Source organism: Bos taurus, chromosome 18 (genome assembly GCF_002263795.3).
Source record: "Bos taurus isolate L1 Dominette 01449 registration number 42190680 breed Hereford chromosome 18, ARS-UCD2.0, whole genome shotgun sequence".
NCBI lineage: Eukaryota > Metazoa > Chordata > Mammalia > Artiodactyla > Bovidae > Bos > Bos taurus.
In genome coordinates, this window is record NC_037345.1 from 20,139,740 (window position 1) to 20,160,174 (window position 20,435).

Consider the following 20,435-nt stretch of genomic DNA (forward strand, 5'->3'; position numbering starts at 1 on the left):
GGAGGTGAGGGTGGGTAAGCAGAGAAAAGTATTTCATGCCAAAGGAAACTCTGTGAAAAGACACAAAGGCACAAATACTCAGAGTTTGTGTGCCAAACCGTAAGTAAATCAGTTTTGGAAGATTATGGTTTATCTTAATGGCTAAACATTCCATATGCACAGTGTGGAAAACAATGTGAATTCTGCTTTGGTTGCATAGTTTTCTATAAATTGAAAATTAGATATAGTTGGCTAATGGTTCTCTTAAAGTCTTTTATGTTCTTACTGACTTTCTCTCTACTTGCTATATTGATTATTAAGAATTATTGAAATCTCCAAATGTTACTGTGGATCTTTTTTTTTTTTTTTACAGTTTTATCAGTCTTGTTTCATCTATTTTGAACATCTACTACTAAATGTATAAACTCTTAACATCACAAAAATATTCCTGATGAAATTAACTTCTTTATCATTACGAAGTTACTTTCTTGTGTTTAGTAATACTGTTTGCTCTGAAATCTACTTTGGCTGGCATTCCTATTCTTTTGCTTTTAGCCTATTTATGTCTATTCAGTGGCTCAGCTAGTTAAGACTGCCTGCAATGTGGGAGACTTGGGTTTGATCCTTGGGTAGGGAAGATCCCTGGGTTGGGAAGATCCCCTGAAGAAGGGAAAGGCTATTCACTCCGGTATTCTGGCCTGGAGAATTCCATGGGCTATATAGTCCATGGGGTCACAAAGAATTGGACAGGACTGAGCGACTTTCACTTTCATTTTAAAGTACAGCTATTGTAGGCAGCATATAGTTGGGTTCTTGTTTGTTCATCCAACTTGACAACCTCTGCTTTTTAATTAGACTGTTTAGACCATTTACATTTAATATAATTATTGGCATAATTAATATAAATATATTATTTTACTAGTTGCTTTTTACTGATTTCATTTATTCATATTCATTTTTCCTTCTTTTTCCAAGAGTTTGGTATTAAGTACTTTTTATTACTCCTTTTTTATCTCCTTAGCTGATTTTTTAACTATAACTGTTTAGTTATTTTACTGGCTGCTTTAGAATTTCTGTGCACTTTAAACTTACCACTATCTACCTTCAAGTAATATTTACCAACTCATGTAGCCTAAAAGAACTTTTGAATAATTACCTTCACTCCTCCTTTCTCAGTCATTGTGTTATTGTTACCATACATTTTATTTCTATATATGCTATAAACTTTACATCACGTTATTAACCTTATATCACATAGTATCAATTCTCATATAAAGAGTTAGTTATACTTTAAAGATACTTAAATAACAACAACAACAAAAACTTACATATATATATCCATGTGGTTATCATTTCTGGAACTCTGAATTTGTGTGTGTGTGTAGATCCTTATTCCCATTTGGTACCACTTCTATCTGCCCAAAGGACTTACTTTAATGTTTCTCACACTGTGAGTCTCCTCCAAGATTTTGCTTTTCTGGAAAAAAAAAAAAAACTTTTTTTACTTTACATATTAAATTTTATATAACAGTTTCGATTCACAGAAAAATTGTGAAGATAGGTGGGAGGTGAGATAGAAAGAGAGAGAAACTAGCACTTAGAGGATACCATTTGAGTTGCACTAGCTATAGTCCAGAAAATACATTTCAGACCCAGTACATGGGAATGACAGTGGAGAGGAAAGGTAGACTTCAAAAATGATTAGGAAGTGCATGTGATAGGAATTGTGGGTTGGCAGCCAAATGACTGTGGTGGTGATGAGCTTATCCATCTATGTCCTGTCAGGAAAACATGAACCACTTTGGATTTTTAAGCCAAGAGGAGTTTAGCTCAAGGTATTAGTTATAATATTTTGGGGAAAGCTGGAACATCAAAACAGGAAATAGATATTATCTGGAAACTGCAAACCCACTACTGCCTCCGGGATGGAACCCAAAAACCCCAATTCACTGCTCCTGTTACTGGAAGCATAAACTTATGGTGCTAACCAGTGATCTATGCCGTTGACCCTAATACTAGTGGAGCTGTTGCTGAGATGCTGCTGGAAACCCAGATGCTGAAGCTGTGTGAGAGTCACCTCTGCTACTGTTTGCAGAAGTGTCACCAAAAGTAGACAAGCTTCTAGCTTGTCTCTGCCTTCTACCCTGTCAAGAATGCTGCCTCCTGGAACCAAGTAGGCAAGGAGATTTAAGTAAAAAGAATTTGCAGACTTTCACATTAAGAGGTACAGAGCAAACAGAAGAATGGATATGAGATGAGAGGCCACAATATATGATATATATTTGGCATAGAAAGTAAGAGATGGGGGTATGGTTTCTATTTGTGCTGAAGAAGGAGATACTGCAAAGTTATCCCAGGGATCTATCAGTTATATCATGTTTCTTGTTCCATAGGAAGGCTAAAATCACCTCTCAGCTCAAAGAGAGAAAACTTGGTGCCTGGACTCAAAAAGTGCACAGTTCCAAATGGGTCAGGCCACCATTACATGCTTTCCTGTCATAACAGGTAATTGCAATTAAGGCTTCCCTAGTGGCTCAGTGGTAAAGAATATGCCTGCCAATGCAGGAGACACAGGTTCAATCTCTGGGTTGGGAAGATCCCCTGAAGAAGGAAATGGCAACCCATTCCAGTATGCTTGCCTGGGAAATCCCATGGACACAGGAACCTGGAAAGCTACAGTCAACAGAGCTGCAAAAGAGTCAGATATGAATTAGGGACTCAACAACAATTGTAATTAAATCATTAAGTGAGACTATAAACTCTGTGAGGGTAGAATGTGTTTGCCTTGCATGCATAGTGGTAAGTAGCTTAGCCGTATTTGACTCTTTGTGACCCTATGGATCATAGCCCTCCAGGCTCTTCTGTCCATGGGATTCTTTAGGAAAGAACACTGGAGTGGGTTTCCATTCCCTCCTCCAGGAGAATCTTCCCAAGCCAGGGATTAAACCCGTGTCACTTATGTTTCCTGCATTGGCAGGTGGGTTCTTTACCACTAGCGCCATTTGGGGATCTGTGTTTGCCTTGGTTACACCTATATCTCAGCATCTTTAATGGTCTATAGTATAGTATAGTGTTAGTTGCTCAGTCGTGTCCATCTCTCTGCAACCCCATAGACTGTAGCCCACCAGGTTCCTCTGTCCATGGAATTCTCCAGGCAAGAATATTGGAGTAGGTAGCCATTCCCTTCTCCAGGGGATCTTCCCAATCCAGGGATCAAACCTGGGTGTCCTGCATTAAAGGCAAATTCTTTACAATCTGAGCCACCAGGGTAGCCCCTTTAATGATCTGCTGCTGCTGCTAAGTCCCTTCAGTTGTGTCCGACTCTTAGCGACTCCACGGACTACAGCCCACCAGGCTCCTCTGTCCACGGGATTTTCCAGGCAAGAGTACTGGAGTGGGTTGCCATTGCCTTCTCCGATTTAGTGGTCTAATACATAGTAAATACTCAACAAATATTTGTTAACCAAGTGCATGAGTGATTGTTGAATGAATCCTGTTAGGGAGACTGGACACATAGGTAAAACAAAGAAAAATGTCACCCAATAGTTGCAATAGGACAGAAGAGATTGCAAAACTCTGGATGGTCAGATGGATCTGAAGGTGAGGGAAGGTCATGAGTGAGGGGGAACTGGAGAAGCCTTGCATAGAGTGTATCTGTGTGTCTGGAGCTGAACTGAACAGGAGGGAGAGGCAGGTCTTGGCCTTTCTCTGGAAACTCCTATGAAGGAGAAACTTAGTGAAAAGAGTACGGGGCCGCTTTGTGTACAGGGCATTCTATATTTCTTCTCTTGCCATCTAGAAAAGAATGACTCCCTGTTTTCATTGGGAAATACAGAGACTTTTCCTACGATGAGAGCAGAGGCTTTGTGTGATTAATTTTAGCTTGGATTATGGATATGTAATAATAAAGGCCATTTAAAAACTGATTATAGATGTTTATTTTTAAAGCACTAAAATGCTGAAACCCCATGCTCAACTAGAGTAAAAAGCTTAATTAAAAGCAGAACCTTTCTAAAGGGCAATCGGACCTAGTATCCATATAAAACCCCCACACTGGGCATAGGAGACACCAACAACCCAAAGGCCAACAATAAATGCACCCCATAAAACCAGAAATAAAATGAGCTCTGTCTGAGGCATGCAGCAAGGGGAGGGGCGGCCCCACGGCTGTATAATTGTCCAGCCCTCACCTCATTGAGGCCAATTACCTAGGGGAGGATTAGAAACTGACCTGGAGGTGACCACTTGTGCTTTAAAGTGGAAATCCAAAGTGGAAAGAGCTCGCCCAAGGGATGAGGGCTGGAGGTGTGACAAGACCCGGGGGCATGGGCACCGAGGAGCGTTCTGGCTCCTTCTGCCCTCACCTTCCCAGGAGAGGCATCCTGGATTTTCTGACTCACCCGGTGATGAGGTCAGCAATCCCTGTCCACACTGTAGGACCTGCTGGAGTCAAGAGCTGGATTTAAGGAAAATGCCAGGGAGCCCTGTGAGCACACAGAAGGCAGTGCCACAAGGTGGGGTAAAGGGGAATGAATGGAAAGACTCACTCCCCTGTGTGTGGTCCCAGAACGGCAGCCTCAACACTACCTGAGAGCTGGTTGGACATACTCAGGCCACTCTCCAGAACCACTGAAGCAGAATCTGCATTTGAAGGAGATTCCAAGGTGGACCGAGACTAAATAAAAATGCTCTCCACATCTGTATCATGGCCATGCTTACCCCAGCATCCCCAGCTCTGAAGAGGGAATATAGAGGAGGAAGAATGAGCTGTGCAGATCAGAAAGGGCCTTCAAAAGGCAGATATGTCAGATTAATGTTAGGGGAAATGACAGAGATGTTCCTGCTGTGCAGATTAAAAGAGTTGCTATAAAAGGAGACCCAAGATCGACACACCTCCACCTCCCACAATCTCTAGAAAATAAACAACGGACACATATGGGTGGAGCTTACAAGTGTGGCTCAGAGTCAGACTGCCCTGGGATTTGCCAGCATGCCACTGCTTGGTTGGTAGTCTAGCAAATTATATCACCTTTTTGTGCCCTAGTTTCCCCATCTGAAACATGGGGATGTTATAGGATATTACTTGAGTCAAGACATAACGCGTAGACAACAGTGCTTTCTCCCAACCAAGTGCTCTGTAAATGATAACCACTGTTATTATCTTACGTAGCATCCTGGAAAGTCACTAAAATAATGCACCGAAAGCAACAGCAGCATTACTTACCTTGTTGAGTTGCCAAGTAAGTAAAACAAGAGACCTGAAATGGGTCCACAGAGGAGTAAGGATTTAAGAGCGATTTATGGATGTCATCGTTGCCGCTGCCATTATCGTCATTGTTTGAGGACCATGTCCACAAATCATGTCCCCCCATTAAATATCCTGAGCATCCACAAGGCCCACCCAAAGTTCTGCAGATGAAATTCTCAGCAGAGCTAATGTATAAAAGCAAACCCATACCCCTCCACACACACACACACGTGTACATGTGCTCACACACACGAACACACCACACAAACACAAACACATCATATTTAACTCCCTGGCAGCTACGTGCGAAATGACCTTCGTGGGAAGAGATGGGATGATAAGGAGACAGGTAGAGCATCTGACCACACAGTCAAGGAAAGCTAACTTGGAGCAGCAATTCTACAGCAGATCCTACAGGAGAATGAGAAACAGCATCCGTTTCTTCCCAGGAGGGGCTCTCCGGACATCCAAGCTTACTTGCTCTCTGAAGGGACACTTGGTTGGAAACTCTGCTCGAACAATATTCTACAAGAAAGGGCTATGTTCAGAGGGGTCTTCTGAACCCCTGGCCTTCCCAGGATTCTCTTTCCTTCCAAAGCCCTTCCTATAGACGGAAGCGTTCATGCAATCCTGAAAAGCTCCCTCAGAGCAAAGAAGGTTGAGGATGACCTTATATAAGAGGAGCTCAGGCTCAGAGGAATGAAGTGATTGGCAAGGGTCACATGGCCCACTGGAGCTCTGGTCACATGTTTTGACCCCTCATTTAGGATGACACTACCCCGGATAATGTTTATTCAGCCATCTATCCAGTGACCCTCCCCACTGTACGCTCTGGTGAACAAGGATTCTGTTTCCTTCCATTGCTATTGTCCCAGAATCTAGTGGGCTTTGTTGGTGGCTCAGACGGTAAAGAATCCACCTGCAATGCAGGAAACCTGGGTTCAGTCCCTGGGTTGGGAAGATCCCCTGGAGACAGAAATGGCAACCCACTCCAGTATTCTTGCCTGGAGAACTCCATGGACAGAAGAGCCTGATGGGTTACAGTCCGTGGGGAGCACAGAGCTGGATACAACTCAGCGACTAACACTTTCACTTTCCAGCATCTAGTACAATGTTCTATATACACATACTTCTTAATGTATATTCAGTCAATAAATCTCGGATAAACTCTTAAACTGGACTCGATCACCCAACAGCGTAGAGAACCCTGGCACTGCCCTTAGAAAAAAGCACTAGAGTGAAGGGACACTCAGGGGACTGACACAGCTGTCTGTGTCTGGCAAAGTCACTTTGAGTAGACACCTGCCAGTGTGTCCCACTGCAGGATAATAATAATATTAACTGCTCATGACTGAGTCGAAAGCCCTGTGCCATGAAATGGACATGTTTTGTCTCACAGCAGCCATGAATTGGAGATATGATCCCCATTTTACTTGTGTGACAACTGGGCTTCTGAGAAGCAAACAACTAGAGATCATGGAGTTAATGATAGAGGTGCAAGTCCAGGAGAGGCTACCTTATTCTGAGCTTGTTTTCTCTCCATGCACGAAACTGTCTGATGAGAGGTGCTGTTAAACTTGCTGGGCTTCTAGTAAATTTCCATCACATCTCCATTAACCATAGGCCATTGCTATGGTTAATGTATAAGAGCAAATTACTGTTGGAAAATTTTCCTTTCAGAGGCTGGCCTCTCTCAGAAACTATCTCCTGATGGATGTAATTGTCAGGGCACAGGGGACCACCCCTCCCACCACTGTCCACCCAGCTATCTCTCCACTACACAAAAATTTGTTGACACTTCCTAATGGCTGGTAATGTGCCAGTGAATGTGTGTGTGTTTGGGAATGGGCTGTGGATTAGGGCGGGGAAGCAAGAAAGCTAGTAAAGGCAACATATTTCCTGCCTCCTAGGATCGTGTAGTCTAGGTTAGAAAGAGGTAAACATAATTGTGATAATACTAACAATAACTGTGCTAAGTTGCTTCAATCATGTCTGACTCTTTATGACTCCATGGACTGTTGGCTGCCAGGCTCCTCTGTCCATGGGATTTTCCAGGCAAGAATACTGGAGCAGGTTGTCATTTCCTTCTCCAGAGCATCTTCCTGACCCAGGGATCGAACCCGTGTCTCTTACATCTCCTGCACTGGCAGGTGGGTTCTTTACCACTAGCACCACCTGGGTCAGGAAGATCCAGGCTGAGGATGATAAGAGACGAATAGGTCCTTCCCAGGGGAGGGGGATTTCAATAAACTCTGTTAAAGCTGCTGCTGCTGCTAAGTCCCTTCAGTCGTGTCCGACTCTGTGCAACCCCATAGACGGCAGCCCACCAGGCTTCCCGTCCCTGGGATTCTCCAGGCAAGAACACTGGAGTGGGTTGCCATTTCCTTCTCCAATGCATGAAAGTGAAAAGTGAAAGTGAAGTAGCTCAGTCGTGTCCGACCCTCAGTAACCCCATGGACTGCAGCCTACCAAGCTCCTCCGTCCATGGGATTTTCCAGGCAGGAGTACCGGAGTGGGGTGCCATTGCCTTCTCCGCTGTTAAGGCTAGAAGGAAATTTTCTGAAGGAGGAGCCTGCATTTGAGGTGGACATTAGGGTACAAATTAGATTTTGGTAGGTATACAAATATAGAATAAAAAAAGACCATCCTAGCCAGAAAGGACAACACAGGTAAATGAAAAAGTGAATGTCACGGGTGAAGGCCTCTGATGGATTATGGTTCCCTCGCTGGTCTGCCTTAGTCTTGAGACTGTTCACTTTTAGTTACTCTTTTGGGTTAAAAACAGAGAGGTCCATTTACAGTACTGGTACAGCACTAGGAAAAATGCCGTATTCAGGCCTATGAACTTCTGTCTGCTTGGGAAAGGAACTGAAGAGAACTATACACCAGGAATTGGGGAAGGAAATGGCAACCCACTCCAGTGTTCTTGCCTGGAAAATCCCAGGGATGGGGGAGCCTGCTGGGCTGCCGTCTATGGGGTCGCACAGAGTCGGACACAACGGAAGCGACTTAGCAGTAGCAGCAGCAGGACACCAGGAATATGCACTACTAGAGCGGATGTTAGAGCAGGAACAGGAGTGACAGGGATACTACTGCCTCCTTCTAAATCCAGCGGACATAACTAATCGATAACAGCATTGCTTCAGAAGCCTTTCACACCAGCACTTTCCCACCCGCTAGCAGTTGACAAGAGTTTGTATACAAAGTGCATCTCATTTGCCCTCCCTGTAACAATGCATAAGGTACCTGGAGAGAAGTCTCCAGGGGTCAGATGATTAGGGTTTGAGTCCTAGATTTACTACTTCCTGCTTTGTCACCTTAGGTTATTGGGCTGATCCTCTGAACTATGTGCCTGAAAAATGAAAATGTTAGTCGTTCAGTCATGTCTGACTCTGAGACCCCATGGACTGTGGCCCACTGGGCTCCTCTGTCCATGGGATTCTCGAGGCAAGAATACTGGAGTGGGTTGCCATTTCCTTCTCCAGGGGATCTTCCCTACCCATGGATCAAACCTGGGTGGCCCACATTGTAGGCAGATTTTTCACCCTCTAACCACCCATTTGCAGATGGGAAGGACATTTTCTGGATCCTATAGTAGAGACAGTGTTACATGTTTGCTTAATCCTATTTTCTTCTCTTTGTGGATGCATAGAGACCCCACTCCAGTACTTTTGCCTGGAGAATCCCGTGGATGGAGGAGCCTGGTGGGCTGCAGTCCATGGGGTCACTAGAGTTGGACACAACTGAGCGACTTCACTTTCACTTTTCACTTTCATGCATTGGAGAAGGAAATGGCAACCCACTCCAGTGTTCTTGCCTGGAGAATCCCAGGGACGGGGAAGCCTGGTGGGCTGCTGTGTATGGGGTCGCACACAGTCGGACACGACTAAAGCGACGCAGCAGCAGCAGAGAAACAGCATCCTCTAGCCTCCTCTGCAGTTGAATGAGGCCAGGTGTCTGATCTGGCCAGTGGAATGCAAGATGGAAGGGACATATGCAACTTCAGGCTTAATCCTAACCTCCAGGTCCTCTGTCCTTTCATCTGCAGACTGCTCCCTGGAGGACTCTGAGGCTCTTGGATAAGGAAATCAGCTCAGGTGGAAGCAGCCTGAGTGCCTGAGTCATTGCAGGGAAGGCGTCCCATCACACTCTCAATTAGAGTTTATGTGAATGAGAAATCAGCTCCTATTTGATTAAGCTAATGAGACTTTGGAGTTTGCATGGCAGTTACCACTCCCTACCCCAACTATTGGGCTTCCCAGGTGGTACTAGTGGTAAAGAACCCAACTGCCAGTGCATGAGATGTTCGATTCCTGGGTCAGGGAGATCCCCTAGAGGAGGGCATGACAACCTACTTCAGTACTCTTGCCTGGAGAATCCCATGAACAGAGGAGCCTGGCAGGCTGCAGTCCATAGGGTCACAAAGAGTAGGACATGACTGAAGTAACTTAGCATGCATGAATGTACATCCCAACTCTTAAAGTACAAACACATGACTTCATTTGAGTGCCTAAACAGCTCTTTCTGGAAGGTACAATTCTCCCTATTTTGCTATTTCATTGGTGACAAAACCATGGCTCAAAGAGTTCAGACAGTGACCCTAGTGCTCTGCTTTGGAAGGTGATGGAGTTTGAAAGCCGCCTCTACCTCCAAAGACCTTAATCTTTATTCAGTACTTGGAATCTTACAAGTAAGCCCCATAGGTAGTACAAGAATTTGAGGTTTGATGAGTTCATGGAGAGGAACAGATTTATAAACATTTATGAAGGAAATGTGCAGAGGCTGGTTATGACAGTAATGGTGAAAAGACAGGGCAGGCCAGTTTTATCCACTGGAGAAGCAACCTGAATTCAGATGGTCCCCAAAGCTCAGATGTACAGAAGGAAGGGTGAAGAAGCCTCAGAAGCAGAAACCCTGCACCCCTGAGGAGTCAGTGGGATTGGGAGAGGGGTGGGCTGGGAGAGGGTGAGCAGAATAATTATAATGGCACAGCAGTAAATGAGCATACTTTTAAGTATCAGCCTGATTTACAGGTTCCACCCACTTAATTGCTTCTTTCATAAACTGTGCACATTCCATACATCATGGGAAAACATTAAAGAAAGAATCTTCAAGTAAAATATTAAAGGCGAATGGCCTCTTCAAGGGACAGCCACCCACTACTTCCCAGTGTGGCCAGGTGTGGGGTCTGAACGGGCAGAGACCTTACGTGGGAGTGACTTCTCTCCCCCACCTCTCTGAAGCTGGCCAAGCCTGTGCCTGAGTCTGAAGGAACAGGGAGGGGACTTGTGGCCCTCAGCTGCAGTCCTGGCTTCTGGCCTTGTTCCCATTTGCCAAGATTAATAAAGCCTCCAAAAGCAGGCAAAGCTTTGCACAGGAACTTCGCTTCAAGCCCAGCCCTGCAATTATGAGAAAGGACCTCATCATAAATCCCCCAAGGTGATCATGGCTTGGCATAGAGGAAACCTTGTTGGGCTGTTCAAAGACTTGAAAGATGCTGCCTAAAGAGGATTTTGGTTTACTTTAAAAAGCTGTAAAACTGTCCTTCACATCTTTGGGTCTGAGTATCTGTGCATTGTCAACCATAAAAACAAGAAAAGTGGATCTTCTGCTTCACACTGGAGGATGTTATTAAACTGCTTTCTGTAATCGATCGATAACGTTTTTCCTGACCACCTACTGCATGCACCACTCTCTTAGGCAGTATGGAGAATGAGACATGGTTTCTACTTTTAAGGTGTTTTCAACTTGGGAGGGGGCTTCCCAAGTGGTGCTAGTGGTAAAGAACCAGCCTGTCAATGCATGAGACATAAGAGACACATGTTCGATCCCTGGGTTGGGAAGATCCCCTGGAGCAGGGCATGGCAACCCACTCCAGTATTCTTGCCTGGAGAGACCCATGGACAGAGGAGCCTGGCGGGCTACAGTCCGTAGGGTCTCACAGAGTCAGACGTGACTGAGGCAACTTAGCATGCACATTCGCCAACTTGGGAGAAGAAGTAAAAAACACAAGTAGCATTCAGCAATCATTCATGCAATTATTGGAGACTTCGATGGACCACTCAGTGTGAGGCACAGGGTAGATATGCAGATGGAGAGAGGGGAAATATTTTAGTTCAGGCTTCTATAATCCATTATCATAGACCAGGTGGTTTATGCACAACATTATTTATTTTTTGCATTTTAAAGGCTGGAAGTCAGCATGGTCAGATCCTGGTAAGAGCATGTTTCTGAGATGCAGACTGTTTACTCCTCACTGTGTCCTCATATGGCAGAGAAGGTGCCAGACAACGCTTTGGGGTTTCTTCATAAGGGCACTGTGGGTCCTTGTTCATGAAGGGTCTTGTCCTTGTCCATAAGGGTCTTGTTCATGAAGGCCCCACTCTCAAGACCTAATCACCTTTAAAAGTCTGACCTCCTAACACTATCACATTGGGGATTGGAATTTCAGCATATAAATTATTTTTTGGAGGGGACACAAACATTCAGTCCATTGCAGATAGCTGTGGGGACATATAACTACTCTTGTGATGGTAATGTTTAATAACCTGCTCACAGAGAAGGAAGAAGATCACTGGCTTGCAGTCTTTGCTGTGGTATAAATACTCCCCACGCTTTGGCCACCTGATACAAATAGCCAACTCGTTGGAAAAGACCCTGATGCTGGGAAAGATCGAAGGCAGAAGGAGAAGATGGTGACAGAGGATGAAATGGTTGGATGGCATCACTAATGCAATGGACATGAACTTGGACAAACTCCAGAAGTGGTGAGGGGCAGGGAAGCTTGCCAAAGCTGTGATCTGTGGCGTTGTGAAGAGTAGGATACAACTTAGCAACTGAACAATGAAAAACAAATACGTTCAACATGGATACAGCCAATGTCAAGCCAGCAAAGTGATGTCACTGAAAGGAGGGTTGGGAAGATATTACACAGTAGGATCTCTTTTGAGCACAACATAATGAAAAACTAGATTGCATGGTACATACAGTCAATATCTTGCAGTATGGAGGAGGAGGAGGAGGTCAGAGTAGACTTTCATTCAGGAAAGGGTTCTTTGGCCAACACGGATAGGACCCAGACATTCAGAATGACCAAGCTTGGCAGAGGACGAAGAAAGACTTTCTAGACCTGTTGTTGTTCATTCGCTCAGTTGTGTCCAACTCTTTGAGACCCATGGACTACAGCATGCGAGGCTTCCCTACCCTTCACCATCTCCCAGAGTTTGCTCAAACTCATGTCCATTGAGTCAGTGATACCATCAAACCATCTCATCCTCTGTTGTCCCCTTCTCCTCCTGCCTTCAATCTTTCCTAGCATCAGGATCTTTTCCAATGAATCAGCTCTTCACTGATATACTCAGGAGGCCAAAGTATTAGAGCTTCAGCATCAGTCCCTCCAATGAATATCCAGGGTTGATTTCCTTTAGGATTGACAGATTTGATCTCCTTGCTGTCCACGGGACTCTCAAGAGTCTTCTTCAACACTACGGTTCGAAGGCATCATCAGTTCTTCAGTGCTCAGCCTTTTTTATTGTCCAGATCTCACATCCATACATGACTACTGGAAAAACCATAGCTTTGATTAGATGGACCATTGTAGGAAAAGTATCATCTCTCCTTTTTAATGTGCTGTCTAGGTTTGTCATTGCTTTTCTTCCAAGGAGCAAGAGTCTTTTAATTTCATGGCTGTAGTCACCATCCACAGTTATTTTGGAGCCTAAGAAAATAAAGTTAGTCACTGTTTCCATTGCTTCCCCATCTATTTGCCATGAAGGGATGGGACCAGATGCGATGATCTTAGTTTTCTGAATATTGAGTTTTAAGCCGGCTTTTTCACTCTCCGCTTTCACCTTCATCAAGAGGCTCATTAATTCCTCTTTGCTTTCTGCCATAAGGGTGGTGTCATCTGCATACCTAAGGTTATTGATATTTCTCCCTGCAATCTTGATTCCAATTTGTGCTTCTTCCAGCCAGGCATTTCACATGATGTACTATGCATATAAGTTAGATAAGCAAGGTGACAATATACAGCCTTGAGGTACTCCTTTCCCAATTTGGAACTAGTTCATTGTTCCATGCCCAGTTCTAACTGTTGCTTCTTGACCTGCATACAGATTTCTCAGGAGGCAGGTCAGGTGGTCTAGTATTCCTATCTCTTTAAGAATTTTCCACAGTTTGCTGTGATCACACAGTCAAAGGTTTTAGCATAGTCAATGAAGTAGAAGATTTTTTTTCTGGAATTCTCTAGCTTTTTCTATGATACAATGGGTGTTGGAAATTTGCTCTCTGATTCCTCTGCCTTTTCTAAATCCAACCTGAGCATCTGGAAGTTCTCAGTTCACATATTGTTGAAGCCTAGCTTGAAGGATTTTGAGCATTACTTTGCTAGTGTGTGAGATGAGTGCAATTGTGCAGTAGTTTGAGCATTCTTTGGCATTGCCTTTCTTTGGGATTGGAATGAAAACTGACCTTTTCCAGTCCTGTGGCCACTGCCAAGTTTACCAAATTTGCTAGCATATTGTGTGCAGCACTTTAACAGCATCATCTTTTAGGATTTGAAATAGCTCAGCTGGAATTCCATCATCTCAACTAGCTTTGTTCACTGTGATGCTTCCTAAGGCCCACTTGACTTCATACTCCAGGATGTCTGGCTCTAGGTGACTGAATATACCATCATGGTTATCTGGGTCATTAAGATCTTCTTTATATAGTTCTGTGTATTCTTCCACCCCTTCTTAATAGTTTCTGCTTCTGTTAACTCCATGCCATTTATCTCCTTTATTGTGTCTATCTTTGCATGAAATGTTCCCTTGGCATCTCTAATTTTCGTGAAGAGATGAGATATCAACAAAAGCAAAGAAACAAAGACAAGAATGGATGAAGGGTTAATGTGTTACTGGAAACAGATTGAATTGGGAAGCCAGAACACCAAAAGGCCAGAGAGCAGGTTTCAAAATTATGGCCTAAATTCTGTGTGCCATCTTGGCTAAAGAAGAAGATTTGGTTACCTTGGAGGCCCACAGGGGTCCATTCTGGTTCAGGTAACCAAAACCTGCCCTGGTACCATGGATGTGCTCCCCATGACACAATCAGTTCCAGGGTAAATGGCATGTCTAAAGCCATGTCTAATGATGGTGTGTCTAATGATAATTATAATAATAGCAAACACTTATGAGCATCTGTTTCATGTCAGAAATGTACAAACTGCTTCCCAGCTTATTTATTACTCAAAACCTAATGAGTGGGCTTCCCTAGTGGTCCAGTGGTTAAGAATCCACCTTGCAATGTCAGGGCCACCAGTTCGATCCCTGGTCCAGGAAGATCCCACATGCTGTGGAGCACCTAAGCCCATGTACCACAGCTCCTGAGCCTTGCACTTAGAGCCTGTGCTCCACATCAGAAGACACTGCTGCAATGAGAATCCCTCACACCACAACTGGAGGGTAGCCCCCACCTCCTGGAACTAGAGAAAGCCTGCACAGCAGCGAAGACTCACCGCAGATTTAAATAAATAAATAAACAGCCTAAAGAAATGAGTGCTATTACTAAACCCATTTTTCAGGTCAGGAATCCAAGGCAGCAAAAGCTTAGGTAATTGTCAGGACCCCCTTGTCTGGGATCACACAGCTCACAATGATAAAAATAAGATTTGAACCCAGGCAGCTTGGCTCTGAGCCTTCCCTCTTAACCACTCTTGTTTTTTCCTTTTATTTTCATTTCTTTTTTCTTTTCTTTCTAAACTTCTAAAATTTTAAACATTTATTCAACAAGGAGCCCTCATACCAATTACCTATCTTTAGCAATCATTACTTCATGGTCAATCTCATTTACCCTAATCTTTCTCACTCAGTTATTTTGAAGCAAATCCCAGGCATATGTAATTTGACCCATAAATATTTTAGTATGTATCTCTAAAATATAAAGACTCATAAAACACACACATAATACCACTTTTGCAGTCAGAATTGACAATGATTTTTAATTACATTCAATAGCCAATCAGCAGTCACATTTCTCCAATTTTCTCATAAATACCGCATAAAAGTAAATATGTTTTTATTTAAATTTGGATCCATGCAACATTCATGCATTGTATTTGATTGCTCTTTACAACTATTTTAAGCTACATTTTTGTAATTCATTTGTAGAGGAAACCATATTATTTGTCCTACGTGTTTCCCACAATTTGGATTTTACTCTTTCTATCTCCATGGTGTTTTTGAAGATTTCCTCTGCTCCCTACATTTCTAGTATGTTGGTAGCTATTTCTAGAGGTCTGATCATATTAAATTTTTTCAGTAGGAATTTATATGCAGTAAAATCTAAATTAAGCATAAAACTTGAGCTTCCTGACCGCCAAGGCAAAGAAATCTAAAGAAGCTACACAGTGCCTGTTACACAATAACAGGAAGCATAGCAAATCACTAGGAAAAGGGGTTTTCAGAGCTTTGATCTCAGTAAGCAACTTAGAATACAGAAATTTAAAAGGACATTAAAAGATAGAGTATATTTTTAAAGCCTTTTACTAAAATTTCAGAGACTCTTGCTATTTTTTTTTTTACCTTCACTCATTTCCCTCACTGCTTACCCCTACCTGTGGAAACCACCATTCTGTTCTCTGTGCTTAAGAAGAGTCAATTAAAAAGCAAAACAAAACATCATCAAGGTTACTTCTTAAGAAATGTATTCTTCCAATGGGAGGCACCTAAAATCTGGTGTCTTTCTTTCTGGGATCTTAGCAGTCATTGCTAATTAGTACCTAAACCCATTATCTCGATGTTGCTTAGGTGCTAAGTCGTATCTGACTCTTTTGTGACCCTATGAACTATAGCCCAGTAGGCCCTTCTGTCCATGGGATTGCCCAGGTAAGAATACTGGAGTGGGTTGCCATTTCCTTCTCCAATTATCTCATTAGGGACCACAAAACAGTGCTGTTCTAATTTTATCATTCATTTGTTCCAGAAGCTGTGATACTTGTATAAAGAGAAATTGCCATTTACTATTAATAATTAACTACTTGATTACCTTAATGAACAATTCATAGATGAAATGCAGGACCAATGCTTAATTATTTTCTTTATTATTTTTTCAAAATAATGTGCTTCCTATCAACCTCCAAAAAGGAACACTGAGACTTTGGTTGTTAGCTGTTTATGTGTTTGTGTGGTGGTTTTCATATCAATATGATCTCATGGATTTCAGCATTTATAATATATTCAATCTATTGTACTTATTACTCATTTAATGCTCCAGTTATCCCATTTTGGCTACTGGGAATCTTCTGAGTTCTCTGACTTCTGAGTCCTTTTGACATAAACTCAGTAATCTTTTACATCTTTTTTCCTTTCTGGAATAAAAAAAAAAATTGTCTAGGCATGCCTTGCTAAGGAAATAGACCTTATTTGCCCATAAGACTTGGAATAAGCCTTTTCTTCAGTGGAAATGATAGTTAGAGACCATACTCTCAGAGCTAAGGATGTCCTACACAGCTTTCATCAGAAGACAAACAGTGGTGTGAAAACATCAAGCTGAAGATGAGTCAGAAAAATTTCTATTTGGTCTTAGTTCCTGCCAGTTAAAGCAAAGAAGGAATGCCCAATAGATAAATTTTCAGGTTGATCAAGTTTTCACAACTTGTCTTTCCTTCATTTTATCCTTTAGACTTCATGGAAAAGCAAGACAAACTAACAAAGATAAAATAAAATTTTCCTGGGAAACATTATCAATATCAAAAGTCAAATGTATGAAATTTTGTTTTGCTATCTCTTGCCCCCTACAAAGGAAGCAGAAACTGACCAACACTTTGATTGCATTAGTAGTGACCCTAGAGCTATATCTGTTAATTTGGGATGTATGGAAAGGACTCTGAAAAAATATTCTCAATTTTCTCTAAGTTTTTTAAAAAATTCTCTAATATTCTCTATAAAGACTCATTCCCTAGAGTTTTGGAGTGTTGATCTTTCAATGAATACTGCTGGTACTAAAATGTTTTCCAAAGATACCTCTCAGCACAATTTCTAAAAAACAGTATGCCTACAAACTTTCAAAGACTCTGAATTGGTTGTATAATTGGTTGTATAATGTTGGTGTTTCTTAAACATATAGTCTAGGCAAATCTTCCTTACATAAATATCTTCCACTTCAGGAATGATAAGAGATGGTGGTGAACTGTCCACCAAAGTCCTTGTTTTCTGTTCTTCCTGGCAAACAGCAAACCTACATTTCTCAGTGTTCATTTAAAGTTACTGCTGCTGCTGCTGCTGCTAAGTTGCTTCAGTCGTGTCCGACTTCAGTCATGTCTGAGCCACCAGGCTCCCCAGTCCCTGGGATTCTCCAGACAAGAACACTGGAGTGGGTTGCCATTTCCTTCTCCAATGCATGAAAGTAAAAAGTGAAAGTGAAGTCACTCAGTCACGTCCGACTCCCAGCAACCCCGTGGACTGCAGCCTACAAGGCTCCTCCGTCCATGGGATTTCATTTAAAGTTCAGTTCACTTCAGTTCAGTCGCTCAGTCGTGTCTGACTCTTTGCGACCCCATGAATTACAGCACACCAGGCCTCCCTGTCCATCACCAACTCCCAGAGTTCACTCAAACTCACGTCCATCGAGTCGGTGATGCCATCCAGCCATCTCATCCTCTGTCATCCCCTTTTCCTCCTGCCCCCAGTCCCTCCCAGCATCAGAGTCTTTTCCAATGAGTCAACTCTTCGCATGAGGTGGCCAAAGTACTGGAGTTTCAGGTTTAGCATCATTCCTTCCAAAGAACACCCAGGACTGATCTCCTTCAGAATGGACTGGTTGGATCTCCTTGCAGTCCAAGGGACTCTCAAGAGTCTTCTCCAACACCACAGTTCAAAAGCATCAATTCTTCGTCAAATAATAAAATTCATATCAATGAACATGGCAGGATGTGATATGAGTCACTTCCAGGATTGGTCCATAAAACCTTCATCTGTGGGTTCCTCTATATTCTCTGCTTCTGCTTGGATGAAAGGGCAGCATTCTCACAACATCTTACATAATGGGTTGAAAATGAAAGAGGTTTCATCAGCCTGAATCCCTGCATATTTGTATGGAGGAGAACTGCCCACTTAACCAGAATGCCTACCTAAGTCTACACAAGGGAAAACTATACTTCTACATTTGCACCATTATATATATATAGACTGCGGAGAAGGCAATGGCACCCCACTCCACTGCTCTTGCCTGGAAAATCCCATGGATGGAGGAGCCTGGTAGGCTGCAATCCATGGAGTCGAGAAGAGTTGGACACGACTGAGCAACTTCCCTTTCATTTTTCACTTTCATGCATTGGAGAAGGAAATGGCAACCCACTCCAGTGTTCTTGCCTGGAGAGTCCCAGGGACGGGGGAGCCTGGTGGGCTGCCGTCTATGGGGTCGCACAGAGTCGGGCACAACTGAAGCGACTTAGCAATATATAGACTGGGTCTATTACTTATAGCAGTTAGCATCATCTAACAATACCAAGAGCCTCTATATCAAAAGGAGCAACTCTCTAAAGGCCAGATACTCTGGGCTCATGTGATTCCTGTTCCTACTGCCCACTGGTTCTTTAAAATCCTCCTAAAATTAAAGTCTAGTCATAACTAGATAGGTTTACCTTTTTTACTCGTAAGGTTAAACTGATTGAGACAATGAAGTCAGGCTTAAGGAAGTATACCCTCCCCTACAGAGATGCACAGCCAGTATATGATTGCAGTTCAAAAAATAATACCTTACTTATAAAGCCAAAACCAAAAATGAACAAATAAAAACCAAAGCCTACGTACCTGGTTCACAGGCCAGCTCCAAATTTTACTAGACTCAGGTAAAAAAATCTTTCTGTTGTGGTTTTCTCATGTGTAAAATGATACTAAAGTTTTGAGTTAATTCATAGAAAGTACTTAGATCAGTGCCTGGTACATCATACGCGTTCAATAGACGTTAGCTACCATTTTTGAAACTTCATCAACTATTAATAATTAATTTGTCTAAGAAGGATTACATGCCTCGTGGTTTTGGCACTGGGGTTTCAGAGGAATGAGTATAGGTTAGAGGAGAGATTCAGCAGTCATCATTAGAGCAAGAGGTAGAGGAAGTCTTCAAGTAATATATTTTCATATACTTATCAGATGTAAATTCTGTTAGCCTCTAACAAGAGTCTCATTCACTCACTCATTCCCTCATTCATCAAATCATAGAATACACACAGTGCATGGACTTAGACCTCATGTCTGGGGCTGAGGGAGGGAAAGATGAATAAGCCTGTTTTTGCTTTTTTAATACTTTTTGATGTGGACCATTTTTAAAAAGTCTTTACTGAATTTGTTACAATACTGCTTCTGTTTTATGTTCTGATTTTTTTGCCATAAGCCATGTGGCATCTTAGCTCTAGGGATTGAACCCACACCCCTGACACTGGAAGGTGAAGTCTTAACCACTGGACCATCACATAAGTCCTCAAATAAGTTATTTTTAATGATTATGACTACAAAATAGCTTAGAAGAGTTAGGCATGCCTGGAAAAGGAGTCCTAAGAAACTAAAGGCAACATGAAACAAATTGAAATTCACATATCTACTGCTTAATCTCCTGTTAATTCAACAACAAACTAACTTCCCGATACCTTGACTCTAGAACTGGTTATCTCAGATATAGGCACCAAATTCAGAGCCTATAAAAGAGCCAGGCGGGTACTTCAATGATTAAAATCAACTATCCTAAATAATGGGGCTGCATTTAGATACCCTTCACCATGCAGGATGAGGTTGGCTGCCATGCAGGAAGGTGGGCCCAGATGGCTAGTTCTTCTAATCTTTCAAGAGGAAAATTTGGTACAGTGGTTTCCATGATTTGGGGGGGAAAAAATCTAAAAACTACTCTATAAACCCAGCATTGGATGTGAAAACTTATCATTTTTAAGCATTTACACATTCTTTTGGCAGTATTTTTTAACTGTGCACAACCAGCAAAACCCAGCTGTGAGCCAAACCTGGCACACGGGCCCTGGGCTTCAAACCTCTGGTTTGTGTACCAGAGAGGAGTTAAAGGGATTTTGGCAGTTGGAGAGTGAGAATCACTAGTGGCAAATCTTTCATTGAAAAGAAAACCAAACAAAACAACAATGGGGAGGAGCCCTGGGCTCTGGGAAAGAGGCCATCCTACACCCTCCTCATGCAAGAAGCAGCCAGCATGCCAGAGGAGCCCA

The 20,435-nt window shown here is 42.8% G+C and overlaps 1 long non-coding RNA gene across 2 annotated transcripts in view; it reads right to left on the reverse strand.

The window, feature by feature from the left end:
• The window catches only part of LOC132342806 (uncharacterized), a 75,902-nt gene that overhangs the window by 30,155 nt on the left and 25,312 nt on the right, over positions 1-20,435 (reverse strand). For both annotated transcript variants that reach the window (XR_009491309.1, XR_009491310.1), the window contains exon 2: positions 1,308-1,456. This is a non-coding gene — a long non-coding RNA (uncharacterized lncRNA). The remainder of the gene's footprint in view (positions 1-1,307; positions 1,457-20,435) is intronic.